Raw genomic sequence first — 18,491 nt, forward strand, 5'->3', positions numbered from 1 at the left:
CTTACAGAAGTGTTACCCATAATTATGACCGCTCAGTTTACATTGAGAGGAGAGAAATATGGTGAAATATATCGGTCATTTATTGGTTTTCGCAACATGATTCAAAGGAGAAACTTGCAAGAACAAGATTAGTCTGATTAGAAAGAAAACAGATTAGGTTCTTTGGGTCGTTAAGGCGCTCATTTGTGTTTTGTAGAAGAAAAGTGTAACTTAATGTACTTAATCGTATATAATCTTATATATCACATGTAAATAATCTTAAATATAAGCAAAACTGTCACACTTTGTAGTCCTGAGAAAACAAAAAATTGATGTTTCCCTAAAATATTGCTCTAAATTTTCTATCATTTCTCGGTGAAACGTAACAGATTCCCAAACAGTCATTTCAGTATTTGAACACCGACACCTCAAACAGTTACTTGAGTATCTGAGTGACCCTATCGTCCCTACCTTGGCTATCTTCACACATGCCATCCAACAAGCCGAGGAACCTGCTCTGTAAATCGACTCCCCTGACGATGCAGTAAGACCTCTGAGCAGTGTGCAACCTGAACGACCACAGCTCCTCAAAAAAGCTTCAAAAAGATCATCAATGATCTACTAAACGCTCCAAACGGCGCTAGTTAGCATAACAAAACACCAACCCAGATCTCTGCATGGAGAACGAGCGGTAAGGTCCACCGTCTCAGAGGACAGTCGCTCAGGCTCTGGTGGAGGAGTCACCTCGCTGGGCTGACAGAATTATCTTCTGCATCAGAGCAGCGGTGACTGGCCAAACGCTAGCGTAGCTCACAGGACTCCATTTCACACACACTCAGCCACTGCAGCGTCGCAGCAACCACTGACACTGGTCAGCCACCATTTTGTGCTGCTCAAGGCCATGAAGAGGGCCTTTTTCTTTTTTTGTTTCTCCACGCTCCTTCCTTGCCCACTTTTACAAGCCTGCTATCTTATTACACAGATGGGATGGAGTAACCTAGAGCAAAGACCTTAGCCAGCTTCCGTTCTTGCTTTTCCTTTTTTGTGTGTGCACTTGCGTTGCCATTGGTGCTTGTGAAAGCAGAACTAAGAAGCACTCTTTGTGGAAGGCCACCTCAAGGTCTTCTCCACTGCTGACACAGTCTCAGCAGATCTGATGACATGCCCTGAAGAAGCTGTTGAATTTAGTTCCGATTGTGCCTTTTCTTTACGGTTTTGGAGAAGCTCGGGGGGGGTGGGTGTTAAAGAAGGTTTGGCTTTGTCTCAGTGTGAATTCCAATGGTATATTAGATAAAATAAGAAGATAAAAAATGCTTCTAATTTTAGATGTTCACTACTTGATAGGGATGTTCTGATTCCTGATCTGATCCAAGTAGTCTAACTTTGAGTATCTGGAAATGCTAATGATATGATACTTGTGCCTTGATCATGATTGTTTCCCTCAGTGTAGAGCAGAGGCTTCCATTTTAGTCCTGGCAAACCAGCAATATGCATAGTTTTGGACGTCATCTCAACAAGTTCACTTGATTCAACTTAAGCAAATAAGCACCTTGGGTCAGGTGTGTAGAGTAGATAAAACAAAGAAATAATCAGCGACTGGTCTAGAGAATCTCCAGAGAGGTACAAAACCCATGAAGGTGGTGGACCCATCTGGAGGTCTCGGTGAACCTGGTGAAGTGCCCGCTAGCCATCACCGACGATGCATCTATTAGCCATGCCCCAAAATTACAGCCCCTAAAATGTTTGGCCAAAAACTGTCAAAAACGGCACTTTTGGTTTTAGACCAAAAGAAAAAAATCAAAGATCTACAATCTAATCCTAAGCTAAACAACAAAGTCTCAAAACTAACAATAATCTAAGACTTTACAAGTAAACACTATGTAAAATATGAGGACTTGGAGACCCTTCTGGTGGAAATTGCAAGCAAGGTGCAGAAGACTGTTCTGTAACATTGGTTGTATTTCAGACCCCCACACATGGATGAATCTGACTTCTGCGTCTTCTGAGGATAAGAGTGAATTACCTACTATTGTCATCATATCTTCATCAGTATTGTGTTGATTTAGAGATCGTTTGAGGCCTAAACATCGAGCCTTACCTTCTTTTTGAACCTGTGTGTGTGATGCTAGTATGTAATATTAAAATTAATATGTATGTGATGTTAATTGTACAACATGATGTGGAAAAACTCAATGGAATTAGTTTTTTTTTAGCACGTGAAACTATTTTGTGGTATCTAGGAGGGACATCAGATATTAATAATCTCTGCTCATGTTTAGTGTCATGAGAAGATACAACACCCAAAAAACGTCCCACTACAGGTTTTGATGACAATACTGCAAAAGAAACAAAGTTCCTGTAATAAAAACTCTTGACAAAAGACTGCAAATTGCAACATCCCAAAAAATAACAGTATGTTATTGTTATATTTTGTATACAGTTCATTCAAAAGCATAAATAAAAAGGTAATCAAAAAAAAAGTTTTCAGCTTTGGTTTTCAGACATATTCTTTATTTTCTTTTTCAGCTAAGACTTTTTTACCCAATTTGGTATGGCTACAATGCTTCGATTTGGGGACATATCGATATCTATTTATGCTTATTACAGCATGATGCGCTCTTTCTCACAGTTATGAAGACTTGCAATTAGTCCAAGCATTCACATATGGATTCTGCATTAAAATCTTGCGTAAGACATGACTGGAAAAGGGCCCCTGTGGTAGCTCCCTTTTATGACCAGTTAACTCCCACTTCCACTTATGTGGTAATTATCACGTTAAATTTTAAGCTACCTTTTAAACGCCTCTGTGAATTAACACAATATTGTCTTGGACAAACGTAAAGATGTGTCGTCAACTCACCAACACCCATCAGTTTAAACGACAATGAGACCCTCTATTGGTTTCACATTAGGATGAGCTTAATGAAAAGAAAGTGCTGACCAGGCTCATGACTCTGAACTCAATCTGTCATTAGGAGGCAGCCAGATGAAGCTCCAAAAGGCCTGCAGACCTTCAACTAAGCAGAATAAGCCAATGCAGTCCCAGTAAGGGCTTGAGGAACCAGGAGCCTGAAATCTGATGTGTTTATTCACCATTACCACTTAAGTATGGACTGAATTTAGGACAGTAGCTATTACAGAATAACAGTTCCTAACTTCATAACATCTCATCATTAACTCCAGGTAAGAAAACAGGTCTTACACAAACATCCTAACTAGACTAAACCTCCTAAATACTGTCCTAACTTTAGGATAAACCCCAACAATGTCCTAACTTCACCAAGCTTTGACTTTCTCTTTGAATTCTCTTTCAATCATCAGATTCATCCTCTCGGGGAAGGGGGCCAAAGCACAATTAGACATTTCCACCAGAGAAGCCTCTAAATCTCCAAAATGTACATAATGCAGCTTTAAATCTGAAATTTATTATTTTATCTGAAATCCCTAAATCTATTTTACCTCATAACACCCTACATGTATCCCTCCGCCATGTATGGATTTAAAAAAATATGTTTTAGGCCAGAATCTTCTCAAAAGTATTGTAAATGTGTCTCAGGCACCATATTTATAACCATTTCATGGTAAAATAGTGGAAAATCTGGAATAATACATTTTCTTTTGGGACTATTTTGCCTCACGACACTGCTTATTATGTAATCCTCCACCATTAAAGGGTTTTAAGGCCAAAATCCTCTTTCCTTTTAGAGGTGGACGTCCACCAACGTGAACAATTCTGAATCTGTAAGTTTCTCTAGAACAGAGCATTTCACATCAAACCACTCTGAATGACTCTGTTTACATCTTAACCATCTAATTATTCAGAAATTGTATTAAAAAATACTGTGCAAAAGTTACAGCACATTTTATATAGATTTTTTTCCCAATATGTGAAAAACAGCAAATAAATAGAAATTGCACACGAAAACCATGATAGTTCACATAAGGTTTTATAACCTGTCATGGTCATCTTAAACCATTCTAAAATACGTGACCCCATGAGGACATTTTATGCCGTGAAGGACTGATGTGAAAAAGGAGAGGGGCCTGCAGACAGCCGAGGTCATAAAACTGGAAAATAACCAGGAAGTGTTTTTCCACTGAGACAGTTCCTTCAGGAAACCATGAAGTGCGCACCACTGTTCCGCCTTTCTGAGCCTGGCACCATTTGGGTAGGTTTGCTTGGGCCAACGCCTGTTAAGATCAAACTGAATTATGGATCAAAGACTGGACCGAGCTTCAGGAATTCTCGACCCAAGAAGAAATGTTTCCCATACTTCAGGAGTGAGGGAAGGCACCCCTGGGCCCTCTGCTTGGGCGAAAGACAATGCAACACCTGGCAGGTTGTGGCAAGAATTCTTTTTACTACACGATTACATTCGGAGAATTTCTCCAAGGAGACTCCTGCCTCTGAAGCGCGCGAGGGGAGATACTTAGCTCGCTAATTATACCGGACCAAAGGTTCTGGTTTGCACGGGCAACTGTTTATTCTTAACAACACACATACAATACCTTCACACCTTCACGCATGCAGTCTCTGTCTGGCTGAGGCTGATCTGAAGGAAGTTCAGTCCAGACTTTTCACTCTGCCTGTCAGTGGAGCACGGCCAAAGGTTTGCAGCTTTGCCTCCTTCTGTGCAATCCTGACATTGCAAATACTACAGTTACAGCATGCGGGTGGAGTTACATGCTGGTCTGGAGGCCTTCAAGGACATAAACGTCATTGCCTGGCCCAGCTCTTCCTCTGCCCTATTAGAGGAACATGAACAAATGTCCTCAGATCAGCAGATCAGCAGATTTATAGTAGAAACAGGAAAGATTAAACCAAGTCTTGGACCAAACTGCAGTATTTACAGTGGTTCCTTGTAGAACTCACCACAGACTTCCTCGCGTCTCTGTTGAAGCACGAAATAGTGCGGTGTTAAGAGATAAAAAAAGGCATCTCTGCTATGAGTGTTTTCCTTTTTCGTTCTACTGAGCTGAGATGTTTAATTGCTCTTCAAAAAAGAGCCACCAACTTGTGGTGGAAACACGAGCGATCCATTAATATTAACTCGCCAGCGAGGCCTTCCCCTTCCAACTTCTTCAATGTTTAATCAGACTTGGAAACCAGCACCTCTCCAGCACAGAGGAACCAAAAGCAGTGGATCTCTCTCTCTCTCTCTCCCCCACAAGACCACTCCTGTTCCCTCTGAAAGGAAGCCTTGTCCTGGTCGGGCCCAGGGCCTCCAAAGGGAACAGGCTTCTTCATACAGCTCTGGATTTTTCCATTCACAGCGGCGAGGCTGGAAGAATTTGTTCACACACTGTCTTGCTTCAACAGGGCAAAGAACAGGGAGTCAGTCTAGATGCACTGCAGATGCACTGGAGCTGGGGCTGCAAATAATAGTTTATAATATTAAATACAGTGTATAATTAAGGCACATTTACTCAGTTTTTGAGCCAAGCACTTTCATGAGGAAACAAATGGTTATGATGCTAGCTAGCCTTCTAACTACACTAACTTCCTCACAAAAACGACTTGAGGCAACAACATCTTTCTTAAAGTTCCAGGTTTAGCCCAGCTAACTTCCTAGCTAACCCATCACTCTAGCATGCTATGAAGTGCACCAGCTTTGTACACTGAACTAAGTGGGGATTCCAATTTGGCACAACTACACTGCTAATCTGTTTTGAGACAACAGTGTCATACTTAGCTACAGGTTTAGCCCAAATAAGTCTCCTATTGCTACTTAGCTTCCTAACCAAATCCTGGCTTGTAGTACAGTAGCGATACTAGATTTTGGCACTGCCAACAAAACTTACTTCCTAAATAATCTGGTTTGAGGCAACAGAATCATTCTTAACCCAAGGTGTAGCTCAAATTCCTACTGCTACAGACTGCTAGCTAGCCTGCTAGCTAAATGCTAGCCCAGGACTGTAGCATACAGTCGCCGGCTTTACATATAAAACTCATTGGAGACTGCAATTTAGGCATATTTACTAATCTGAGTGTCGTTCCTAACTCCTGGTTTACCCCGAATAAATTTCCTACTGCTGGAAACTGCTAGCCGGCTAGATAAATGCTGGCTTGTCGCTAGTAGCATGCAGTTACTAGTAATTTGGCACTGGTTGTACAACTTAATTCCTAAATAATCTGACTTGAGGCAACAGCATCATTTAAACTCCAGGCTTATCCCAAATTCCTACTGCTATAGACTGCTAGCTAAATGCTAGCTCGTGACTGTAGCATGCAGTTGCCAGCTTTCCTCCTTCATTTACATGGGCTATTACCAGGAGTTCAGAATGATGCAACAGCATCATTCTGAACTCCTGGTATAGCCCATGTAAATTTCCGACCACTACAGATTGCTAGCTAGCTAGTCTGCTAGCTAAACGCTGTTTTCTCAGAAGTAGTATGCAGTTACAATATGGCACTGATTTCTAACCAATTTGATTTGAGGCAATAGTATCATTCTTAATTCCAGGTTTAGTCCAAATAAATTTCATATTGCTAAAGACTGCTAGTGTGGTTTAGCGTTAAACACTCCGTTCTAGAGAATCTCCCAGAGTCAGAGTTGTTCACAGTGGTGGTGATAGGAACCAGATGTCCACCTTTAAAGCTCCCTCACAGAAAGCTACTCCATGAAATGGTTATGAATTCTATCATCCACATTCCATTTAAACTCAGAAGACATGTGTAGGTTCACTGGTGGTTCTGGATAGTAAATAAAATGGTTATATCTGTGTTGCAGTCTTGGCAACCCCTGGTTCCCATCACCACCACTATAAAGAGATCTAATTTGGTTTGCTTCTGTACAATGAATCGTTTCACACCAAACCAAAATGGGTGGAATTTCCCTTTAAGCAGTTTCAACATTTATCAGAGGTGTTGTTTTCTTTCCACGCAGCGAATTATGTTTGCTGCAGGCAAACTCCAATGTCATATTCTCCTCACTTTTCCTTGCGCTGAACTCCTTGCCTTTGCATCCTGAGCCTTTATGAATCGAGGCACTTTGCATGGGACCTGCTAACGCTGACGCACGCAAAACGCTGACACATCACATTTTCTCCTTTTTTCTGAGTCCCCCACATGCCAGCGCCGATGCCAACCTCCCCCTTGGGCATTTACATGCCCCTGTTTTTCCAGGACATCAGTCGTCATATTTATTGTCACTCAAAGTCATCAGATGTTTTATTTTCCACCATTTTGTCGTAAGAATACGAAAATGATCCAAGTGCCCATATCACGGACAGCTGAGGGTTCTTCCCTTTTTTTGAATGATGTAATATGTAAATATTGTAAAAGGGATATAATGAAACTTCACTACAGTCGGTATATAAAGATTAAGCTGCAAAAACAGGCCATTTTCAGTATGTTGTTTTTGTGATGTCACCTATTCTGCCTGCGGCAGTTCAGCTCTGCCCATTAATGCTGAAGTCATAAGGAGTGTTTCAGCCCGGACTGGTGTCAGAACAGGGCTCATTTACATATATCACATATATCAGTCTTAAACGTACAATAAACAACAGCTTGTTTAATTGTAAGAGATTAAAAAGAGTTTGGTCATAGAAAATGAATTATGGCTGTTTTTGTACATATAATCACACAAATGTTAAGAATGGACCTCAGGAAGAAAAAAAAAAAAAAAAAAACACAAGAAAATGCAGGATATGGCCCTTAATAACTGAAAGGAAAAACCTTTTTATTCTCATTTTGTATTACTGTTATGTCTTTACTATCTATTACTATTACAAAAATGATAAGGGCTGATTATTATTACTTTTATTACTATTATTAGTAATAAATAATAAACAATCATTCTTACTATTATTAGTGGTAGTACAAGCACATTGTTTACATACTTTTTTTTAAAAATAAAACTTAAAGTCGGTAAAAGGTTTTACAATAAACAATAATTCTATAGCAACTTGCATTGGGGATCTGGCAACCCTGATCATCTTGCTGGCAACAACCTTTTGAAAACAACCTTCTGGTCTTGTAGGAGAATTCCACCCGTTCTCCAAATTTCCTGCATAATTGTGTGTGTGTGAGATGTAAACAGAGTGATTCAGGGTGGTTTGGTGTGAAATGTGTTCAGATTTCTTTACAGTGGTGGTGATGGGAACCAGGGGTCGCCATGACGACAACACAGATATAGACATTTTGTTTACCATCCAAAACCACCAGAGAACCTACACGTGTTATCTGAGGCCTCATCTGTATTTATACAAATGTTAAAACCATTTTTTCCCTCCAGCGCTGTCTTTCCAAATCTCTAAAACACAAATGATTTGAAAGCGCTCACATGAGCATGCCAGCCCTGAGGGGCGGGGAGGGGGGCGGGGGGGAAGTGGGGGGACCTGTGAACATGCATACTGCACAAAATATGTACTACGCTGCAAATGTGATGGTGGTGTTTTACAAATAATGTCAGACCTCCATAAGTCAGCATTTCACCCAGATTTAACTCCTGCCAGAAAATAAAAGCTTTAAAAAGGGAAAGAATTTTGATCCTCAGTGAAGCTACAGCCGTCCATGGCTGGGAGTCCAAAAGAGTAAGCTGTCCTCTCTCTCTCTCTCTCTCTCTCTCTCTCTCTCTCTCACTGTCTAGGTGGACAGGATGGCCCCCCGTCTCCCCCATCACTCAGCGAAATGCTAGCCAGTGCAGGCATCTTTCAGCTGACGTAACCGAGCTGGCGGTTAGCGTTCTCCTCCGAGCACATTCGGCTGTACAATGACGCAAAGATTCAGTGGAGCTTCACAGGACTCGGAAGGAAGCCTGCGTTTGCCTTCAGCCTCCTAGCGCTTGTGGTATCATGTGATTGGAGGAGACCTAGATAGCAGACGGAATTTGGCAGGACCAAACTTGGTAAAAATAAAAAAATAAATAAAAAGCTAAATAAAGCCCGAAGGCTTCTGTGAGGTTGTTTACACCACCATCTCTGAAACGTTACTGGTCAGAGATTTTTTTTAGTCGAGATAACACCTAATAGGAATTGAGCGCTGCGGACTGACACCTCCACAGTGAGGTTTAATGAACAAGCAAAACTAAATACTAAAAACTATCGCTGCCATTTGACCCCTAAATGTCGAGCACACAGAAACAGTCATCGGTCATACATAATAAATTCAAAAAAGCTGCAGACGTCTGGAACTTTGTATTTTGCCCATCTGCATGAAAACACTGAAGACGGTTTTCAAAAATCTCCATCCTGGAGTGTGAAAGATGGATGCGAGTTCTTATATGTAATGTTGACGATAGTAAATTAGTGGCAAATTGAAAAAAAAATTTTTTCAACTTTGTAAAATATTTTTTGGATTAAAAAAAAAAAAGTTTTAGGCCAAAACTAAAAAAATATCCCAAGACTTCATTCATTCCCATGTCATAACTTTCAGCGAGGGAGCGTTCAGAGGTGGACGTCTGGTTCCTATCGCCACCACTGTAAACGATTCTGACTCGGTAAGTTTCTCTAGAACAGAGCGTTTCACCTCAAACCCCTCTGAACGAACTTTGTGACTTCTTAACCACCTAATTATGCAGGTGTTTATTAAAGTCAGTGGAGTTCTCCTTTAACCTGCACCCACCATCGTCCCGTTCAGCAGCGCACGGTAGGCAAACTGTGGAATATTCTTAAAAACATACAAACGATAAAACACTGCTAAGCAGATGAGAGAGTGCACTACCGCGTGCTTTGGTGAAATGAAAGTAGCGTGTGATAGAGAAGCAGCATGAGCCGAGACAGGCAGGATGAGCTCCTATCAAATCTGCTCTGTGGTCTGAGGTGGCAACAGAAATCAGACTGCCACTTCCTATCTCTGGATCCCCCGGGGGGGGGGGGGGGGGGCGTGGAGGGGTGGGGGCAGGGGGGACTTCCTCTACAAACATGCACAACAACAAGCACAGGAGAAGGTAGACAGCATCATGAGCTCCGCAGCTACTCCTACAGTTCTTTATTACCTGTGAAATGGCGAAGTTAGTAGAGAACGGGCCTGAAACCGCGTGTCACACTATAATTCAAATGTCTGATGGCTTTGGAATTTATCAGGTGCACATGTATCAAGTGCACCTGAAACATTTCATTGCGCAATACTGAGCAATATGAAGAACACAGGGGTGGACGATATGGCTAAAATATAACATCTAATATAACAAAGACTCTAACACGATGCAGCCGATTTCATTTTTCTAAGGTTTGATAAGGTGGAACACACAAAAACCCATCAGAAGGGCCAAAACTATGAATGCGGTTATTTGAATTGTTTCACACACCACACTGCACTAAATCCAGTTACAATGGTGCCTGAAAGTTTGTGAATCCTTTTGAATTTTGCTGTATTTCTGCATAAATTTAACCTAAACCTTCATCAGATCGTCACACGAGTCCTATTAGTAGATAAACAGAGCCAAACTTAAACAAACGAGACAAAAATATTAGACTTGGCATGTAAACCTTTAGGATTAGCAGATCATTTGAAGCTGAAATTAGAGTCAGCTGTTTTTAATCAATGTGATGGCCATCAGGTGTGAGTGACCACCCTGCTTTATTTAAAGAACAGGGACCGATCAGCGTCTGATCTGCACCGCACATGTTTGTGGAAGTGTATCATGGCACTAAACCACCTCTAAAGAGTTTGGACTCCACTAATCCACAGTCAGACTTACTGTGCACAAATGGAGGAACCACTGTTACGCTCCCCCAGGAGTGGTCAACCAACAGGTTACAACACTAAGAGCAAGGCATGTAATAGTCCGCAAGGTCACAAAGGAACTCAGGGTAACTTCTATGTATCTGTAGTCCTGTCCCAGAGTGGCTAATGTTAATGTCCATGAGTTCACCATCAGGAGAACACTAAACAACAACAGTCTGCATGGCAAGGCTGCAAGGAGAAAGTCGCTACTCTCCAAAAAGGACATTGCTGCCAGTCTGCAGTTTGCTAAAGAATGTTTTGTGGATGGATGAGACCAAAATAGATCTTTGTTTTAATTGAGAAGCATCATGCTTGGAGAAAGGAAAACGTTGCATTTCAGTATAAAAGCCTTAACCCATCTGTGAAACATGGTGGTGGTAGCATCATACTCTGGTTTTGTCACTCATGCATATTTAATATTGGATCATTCTCCTCAATAAATAAATATTCAAGTCTAATAGTTTTGTCTGATTTGTTTAATTCAGTTCTGTTATTTACTATTATGAGTTCTGATTAAGTTTTAGGTTAAATTTATGCAGAAATAAAGACAATTCTGAAGAGAAAACTTTCTAGGTCCGCTGTAAATAACAAGGGTGGGCGATATGGCTAAAACATAACATCGCAACACATGACGTTGATATTTTCACAACATGCAGCTCGATATTAGATTTTTCTGAGGTTTGATAAGGTAGAACAGACAAAAACAAATCAGAAGGGCCACAGCTATCAATACTATGAACGCAGTTACTTTCATTTTACATTTCACACACCAGACTGAACTAAATCCAAGACTAATCATGCTCTACTTGTAATAAAACGTAAATCGGTGTACTTGCACTGATGATGTACAGTACTGTGTGAAGGTCTTAGGCACCCAAGACACTTTCAAAATCTGTTTATTTGTGTAGTTTGTGTTTATTTGCTGAGAAAAGTGTTAATATTTGAATAAACAAAATTTATAGATAAATCTATAAATCTATATGTAGTTGTTATTAATTTATATATAATAAATAGTGATTTTCTGGATGTGAGTGTGTTTGTTTAACCATTATCAAGCCTCTCCTCGAGGATGCCCAGTATTACAGTATTATATGTAGTTAAAAAGCAGCTCCTGGTTTGACCAATCAGTGCTTCAGTAAATTGAGCTCATGATGTAATTGATGATATTAACGAGTCTCTGTGGCGGCTGTGAAGGTGTCGAGGAAAAATAAGGACCCAAGAAATTCTTGTTACTTTTTATTGTGTTTCTGTTCATTTGACTTATGAATATGACTTGTGTCTAATGTATATTATGATAAACTCACTGCTGAGGTCAACTGTTTAAAAAATTGCTTAGATGCCAAAGCTTTCACACAGTGCTGTACATGGTATGCTCAGAAAAGCACACTATGGTGTAATTTATCACGACAACGATAAAATATTGTCATGTTGCCCTGCCCTGATAGATCTATGGACCGCTAGTGAATATGGGCCTTGTTTCTGTCATTCACCAGTGTTTTCTTATTTGGGATTTGGTCTTAGATAAGAAGACTCTACACACACGCTCACGAGCACAAACGTGAGACCCGTTTCAGAATTACTAAGCACCTGAGCTCCTTCACTAACAGTGACAAAAGCCTCTGATCTGCAAATCAGATCCACCTGAGAGTCGTTGGAGTTTCAATAGAAGGAATAAGACTGAAAAAACCTGACCTTTTTGTACAAAGACCTGCTCAGTGACTTCAATTTAAAGCCACCTTGAAACAGGACTGAATCTTCAGCATTCCTTCTTCATCTTATTTGTCTTTGCCTTCACTCTTTTTCATAATTCCAAAATGTTGTTTACATCCAAGATTAAACGAAAACAATCCTAGATTCTCAATGTGTTCTCAGACATCTGGACCCCACGGCATGTCAATAATGCTTTCAAACACTAGAGCTGTGGTCTCTAAAATGGTTCTGAATGTTGTTTCATGTCCTAATTTCTATATATTCGGCAGCTACTTGTCAAAATGTTCCCGTTCCACCTTAAACAGAGCAGCAGTTACATTCAGCCACCTTTACAGGCTGTATGTAACTGCTGCACCATTTAAGGTGGAGGAGGAAATTCAAACAAGCCAATCTATACTCTTAAAAAAGATGGTTCTTCAATGGTACTTTAGTAAAGAAAATGCTTTCGTTTGGAATCATGAACACTCAAAGAGCTCTTTTGCATGATTAAGGGGTTCTCTGCATTGTTAAATGGTTCCTCAGTGTTTTATATGGTTCTATAAGGGAATCTATATAGCATCAAAAAAAGGGCTGTTCTACTGTGTACGATGTCAAGCCTGTAACCAACCTGTAAGAACTCTTTTATAATGCAAAGAACCCTTTAATCATGCAATGTGTTCATGGTTCCAAATAGAACCATTTGATTTACAAAAGAACCTTTGAAGAACCTTGTTTCGTAAGCGTGCAGAGCTTTTCGCGACCCTGAGTCTGTGGTATCGTCCGAGTCAGGCTCCTTCGGGATGTATGATGATAGAACAGAATGGAATGGAACTGCTCTACTGTCCATGTTAGGCTAAGGCTAATCCCAAAGGACCGGCCATTCCTTTATGTCCGTCGCCCCATGGACTAAGTGGACTACTTCAGATTAAACACACTACACAGCAGGGGTGAGGGTCTGCTACATTTTCCTTTTCATTTGAAATGCGGGTGAAATGCCCCTGACCCGGCCTCTCAGCTAAACGGGATAACGTTAGCATTGTATGCACCTGTTGTACGTCGCATTATCTGCTTATTTGTGGTTTAAACGGGACAACAGTTATAACAAAACTCGCTTCTGAAGAGGAACTGCAACCACTACTAGCCAAAACCCAGCACTCAGCAAGCTGCTGGACCATCTCTTAAGCGTCTTTATGGAAAAAAAAACATAAATGGGCAATAAATGATGGTGGAAAAAGTTCTCAGAGGAGGTAATGATCCACAATAATTAACCATTCAGCAAAACCATGTTAATCAGATCAACCCGTTCGGTGTTAATGCAAATCAATTAGCCTAGTCTTGCAGCGCAAGAAGAACCAATTAGATGATCCATTAAAAAAAATCCTGCTCCACGTACAGTTGCGTAGTGTGTGATGTAAAATTAATAGCGAGTTTGCTTGGCCAATTAAAAAGTTATATAACTTTGGGGCCTCTTTCGGAGAAGAAAAAAAGCTTTCAGAGACAGCCAAGATCTGAATGCACTCTTCGAGGATCTTTTAAAAAAGAACCTGCCGCTCCGTTAAGTGTGCACAGCACCGCAGGCCGGTTTGTATGAGGAAGAGCAGGGCAGCGATTCCCCAGGAGCCAATGCATCATGTCAAGAAAGCAGCCACTGGACCATTTCAATTGGCTTTTGTGTGTTTTACCCTCTCTCGCTCGTTTTTTCTCTCTGTCTCTCTCTCTCTCTCTCTAGCTGCAGCCTGAAGAATCAGCTCAGGGTTTCAGAGGGTTGCGAGCTTTCCACCACTTCCTCCTGTGGCCTGTCTGGACTGAGAGGTCCATTTTGTTGCACACTTCACTTATTTTCCACCCTCGTCCATCAAAATGGAGGCCTGTCATCTTGCCTCAACAACAAAGGGAAGTCCACCTTCCTCGTCATCTTGTAAGAACACCACCAACCATCTTTTAAAAGATCTTTTAAATGATTCAAATCAGTGCCTTGTGCTCTTTACTGGAAGGGATGCACTGATACGGGAACTGCGGGCCGTATATCTACTGATGACGATGTACATAAACATTTGTTCAATGTAAAACTAGGACAAGATCCACCCGCATCAGCATTGTAGAGAAATACGGCGCTTAAATATACAAGTTGTACACAAAGTGAAAATAATCTAATACCTTCTACACAGGGAACCCGTCCAAATCTGCCATTTTTCTGCACAATTTCTCATTTGTTTTCTGGCATATTGCAAAAGCATAAAATATAAATGGTGCCATAGCTTCAGCACAGGGCAGATGTTGTGTTTTTTTTCCCTGATATGTTTAAGTTAGCAAATAAACAGCAATTGTGCAATACAGTGTCAGAAAAAAAAAAGTGTCAGAACATCAACAAAAGGGGCGCTTAAACTTTTGCACACGACTGTGTAGATGGTTCCAAATGCAGCAAAACAAATCAAATGCTGACAATTTAGTGCAGTAGCCCAGCGCTTGCTATTCCAGAGCACAACATCTACTAATAATACAAAAAAAGAAAAGAAAAGAATTGAAGCCAGAACAGAAACTGAAACCGAAATTCAGGACAGGTTGGGCTGAAAAAGCGGAAAAAGTCAATAAATAAATAACAATGTATAAAAACAGTCCACACAAAATAAACACAAAAATGATTACAGCATGTGCAACAAAATCCAATGTCCTCAACAGCAAAGGATGGATGATCATCCAAGACCTTGAATTCTACTTTTGCACTGATATTTGTGAATTACATCGAAGGCTGACGCTACAGACGGCATCGAGGACTTTCTCCATTTACTGTTCTGCTGTATTCTGTGGATCAAGAAAAATGTTTTCAACTGGAGTCAAAAGTGTAATGGGAATGTTTTTCATCATAGTTTCCTCTGCTGATATTCCACATGAACAGTGATTACAAATCAAGGGTCTACTGTCCCTAGTAGTGATCGGGAAAGAGCCACAACTGGGAATTATCTTCACTGTTGATCCACTGCAGCTCAGACTATTTGAATGCCTCTGCACTGATCTGCATAAAATAAGCAGTTCTTTTATTCAATATTTCCATTTTTATGGCAACTAAATTTATGCGTAACTTCTGACACCTCGTTAGCAGCCTACACTCTTAAATCAAAAAGAAGGTTCCTCAAGGGTTCTGTAGTAAAGACAGTGGTTCTGTATGAAACCATGAACACACAAAGAAAAATTTGCATGCTTAAATGATTTTGTTGGTGAAGTGGTTCTTCAGATTGATGGAGGATGTGTTGTATATGGTTCTATACAGCACCAAAAATGGCCAGTTTACTTCCAAGCAAATATCAACTGATACCGATGATTACGATATGATTGTGCGTCCCGAGAGAAAAACAAAACTGCCAACTGCAAGCTTAACAAGCCTGGGCAGCGGCTTCAAATAAACTGACTACCTCGCCCCATTTATGCCACCACCTGCCTTTTATGCCTGGAATTATTCAAATGAAACCTTCACATCAGTTTCAGAACTCCACAAAGGCCAGGGAAACGATATGCCCCCCCTGTCTCTGACATCCCAGTGGGCTCCAGGGGGCATCTGGCCTGAAGTTTGTGCGAACATGAGGCGTTATGCAGATGGCAGTTCAAGGTTTTCTGTGACAAACCTAACAAAAGGTTATGGAAAGCGTGTTGGCAGCCCAAATCTGGACATACTGTGAGGACATTTTAGATACCAGTAATTATGCATTAGATCCATGATGGCTTGGTTCTAACTGGAGTTTGGGTCAATCAACAGTGCTAATGTTGCTAACAACGTATGAAAGTGAATAGAAACAGATTAGCAGTACTCCAATGGCGTCTGACGATTACTAGGAGTTTGTCAGCATCAGTAGCATGCATGCTTGAGCCATTCTTTCAAAGTTGTAAAAATCCTTTGAAAGGAAATGACATCATTCTTTTATTTGGTCAACCTAAATATAGTCCCACACGGCCAGGACCCTGGTTTTGATCTCCAGTCTTGCTGGTTAGGCCAGTTTTGTTTATAGATTAAACAGCCTGATGCTGATCAACTTACATTTCCAATTTCGCTCTGAATCATCCTGATTTGAGGCTCTCATTTCATCCTAAAGAAGCATAAAATCAGATTGCCAAAGCTGAAAGGTTCTTCTTTTCAGGACGTCCTCCAAATAAAAAATCAAAAAAGGGACTAAATGCTACACAAGCTGTGGCAGTTCAAGCCTACCAAAGCAGGAGAAAATGAAAAACTTCTCCAACTACAAGCGCTCTCTTCAGAAGCTCCTCGGTTCGTACCTCCCACCATGCTAGTGTACCATCACAGCCGTTCTACAGCTTCTCTGAACGGAATACTAACGAAAGACGACCCCATCCCGCAAATTCAGTGACTAGCTGTGCTGTGCACAGTGATTAAGGCCTCCAAAATACAGTAGTAGAAGTCAGAAGTTAGCAGTTAGCGTGAATGCACAGGCCAGCTAAAGGGGGAAAAAAAAACGCTCTGGGGTTGGAATGGAACAGATGCACCACTGATCTGCACGTAGGCATGATGGAGTGCTGGACTGATCCAGTAATACCATAATCTCAACATGAAAGAAGCATAGATATTTCATCCGTGCTTGTTTTCTTGTACATGGCAAAGACAAATCAAGGGTTTACAAAGGAATTCCACTGATCGTGAATAATGCCGTTGTTTGGTGTGAAATGCTCCATTCTAGAGAAAACAGCTAGAGCTGTTCACAGTGGTGGTGATAGGAACCAGACGTCCATCTCTAAAAGCTCCCTCACAGAAAGTTACTACGGGAAATGGTTATGAATTCACTGCCTGATGACTGAGACACTGTTTTACAATGGTTTTGAGAACAAACTCCATTCATGGTGGAGGGATAAATAATATGCGGGGCGTTATGAGGCAAAATAGTCCCTAAAGAAAACGTGTTATGTCAGATTTACACTATTTTCCCAGCATTAACATTCCATATAAAGCTCAGAAGACTTGTGTAGGTTCACTGGTGGTTTTATAGTAAATAAAATGTCTATGTGTGTAGTCAAGGCGACCCCTGGTTCCCATCACCACCACTGTAAAGACATCCAAGTCTTCTCTACAACATCACACCAAACCACTCTGTACAACTTTGTTTACATCTTAACAGTTGGTTTATTACAAATGTTGCCAAAATTGGTGGAATCCCTCTTTAAATGTTCACAAACGAGGTCAAAAATTCAAGTGCATACAGCAGGTTAGGGTCAACCTTAAACCTAACTATACTTTGGGAGTGTAATGCGACCCAGTACTATCCAAATTATTAATAACCTGCCCAATCTGCATACATACACAGTAAATACATAACATATGGCCAAATAACACAGAAAAATTGAGGAGGATGTTTGATCTCTATTCTGTGCGAACCCTACATGAACTCCCAAAAGTCAAACTTGAGAGCTAAAAACAAAATCCAAAACTCTGCCCGTGTCATTCTGGACTCTCCGGAATAAATGGGTCAGCGGCGAACTTGAACCTTGGGCTATCACTGAACGTTCCGCAGTTGCATAAGGGGGCTTTTAGCTTTTCCAGGTCAGGCACACAAAGGGATCAAAGACATTACTCTGTTACTACAGCCATGTCATCACCGATATTTGATTAATTCTCACGTGGGTGCATTAGAAAGAGAGCGAAAGGAGCTTTCAGAAATGACAGGGCCCATTTCCTGCATTCTTATGTCTTCTTTCCTCTCTAATCATTATTCGTTTTTTCAAATTCGGTGCCTTTAAGGCTGGAAATGACCTCTGTCCTGACAGGCCCTGTATTGACAGGCCTCATTCAGGAAACGTGCGACTGAAACACTCCTTATAACTTCAACGCAAATGGGCGGGGCTAGGCCAACGTATGTAAATGCACTGGTTGTCCTGACACTGAATTCAAACGGCAGCTTAGTTTCTGTACGGGCTTCTCATTGTTTTGAAACTTTAACAATGTGGTTTTCCACAAAATGCACCACTAGAAGGTGCAGAACAACAAAGGAGCTGCAGCAGAACATGTTCAAACTGGACTGACAGGTTGCAAGGACAAGCTACGGGGCCGACAGACACAAAACATACTTTGTCCTTCAGGAAGAACCTCGATCTAAAGTCTGCGAAACATCAGAATGCGTCTAGAAGGACGATCTGAAGAACGTCAAAGCCTTGA

The 18,491-nt window shown here is 41.0% G+C and overlaps 1 protein-coding gene across 6 annotated transcripts in view; it reads right to left on the reverse strand.

Moving 5' to 3' along the window:
- Nucleotides 1-18,491, reverse strand: part of znf462 (zinc finger protein 462) — a 96,874-nt gene that overhangs the window by 76,254 nt on the left and 2,129 nt on the right. The window lies entirely within an intron of this gene.

Source organism: Pygocentrus nattereri, chromosome 16 (genome assembly GCF_015220715.1).
Source record: "Pygocentrus nattereri isolate fPygNat1 chromosome 16, fPygNat1.pri, whole genome shotgun sequence".
Lineage (NCBI taxonomy): Eukaryota > Metazoa > Chordata > Actinopteri > Characiformes > Serrasalmidae > Pygocentrus > Pygocentrus nattereri.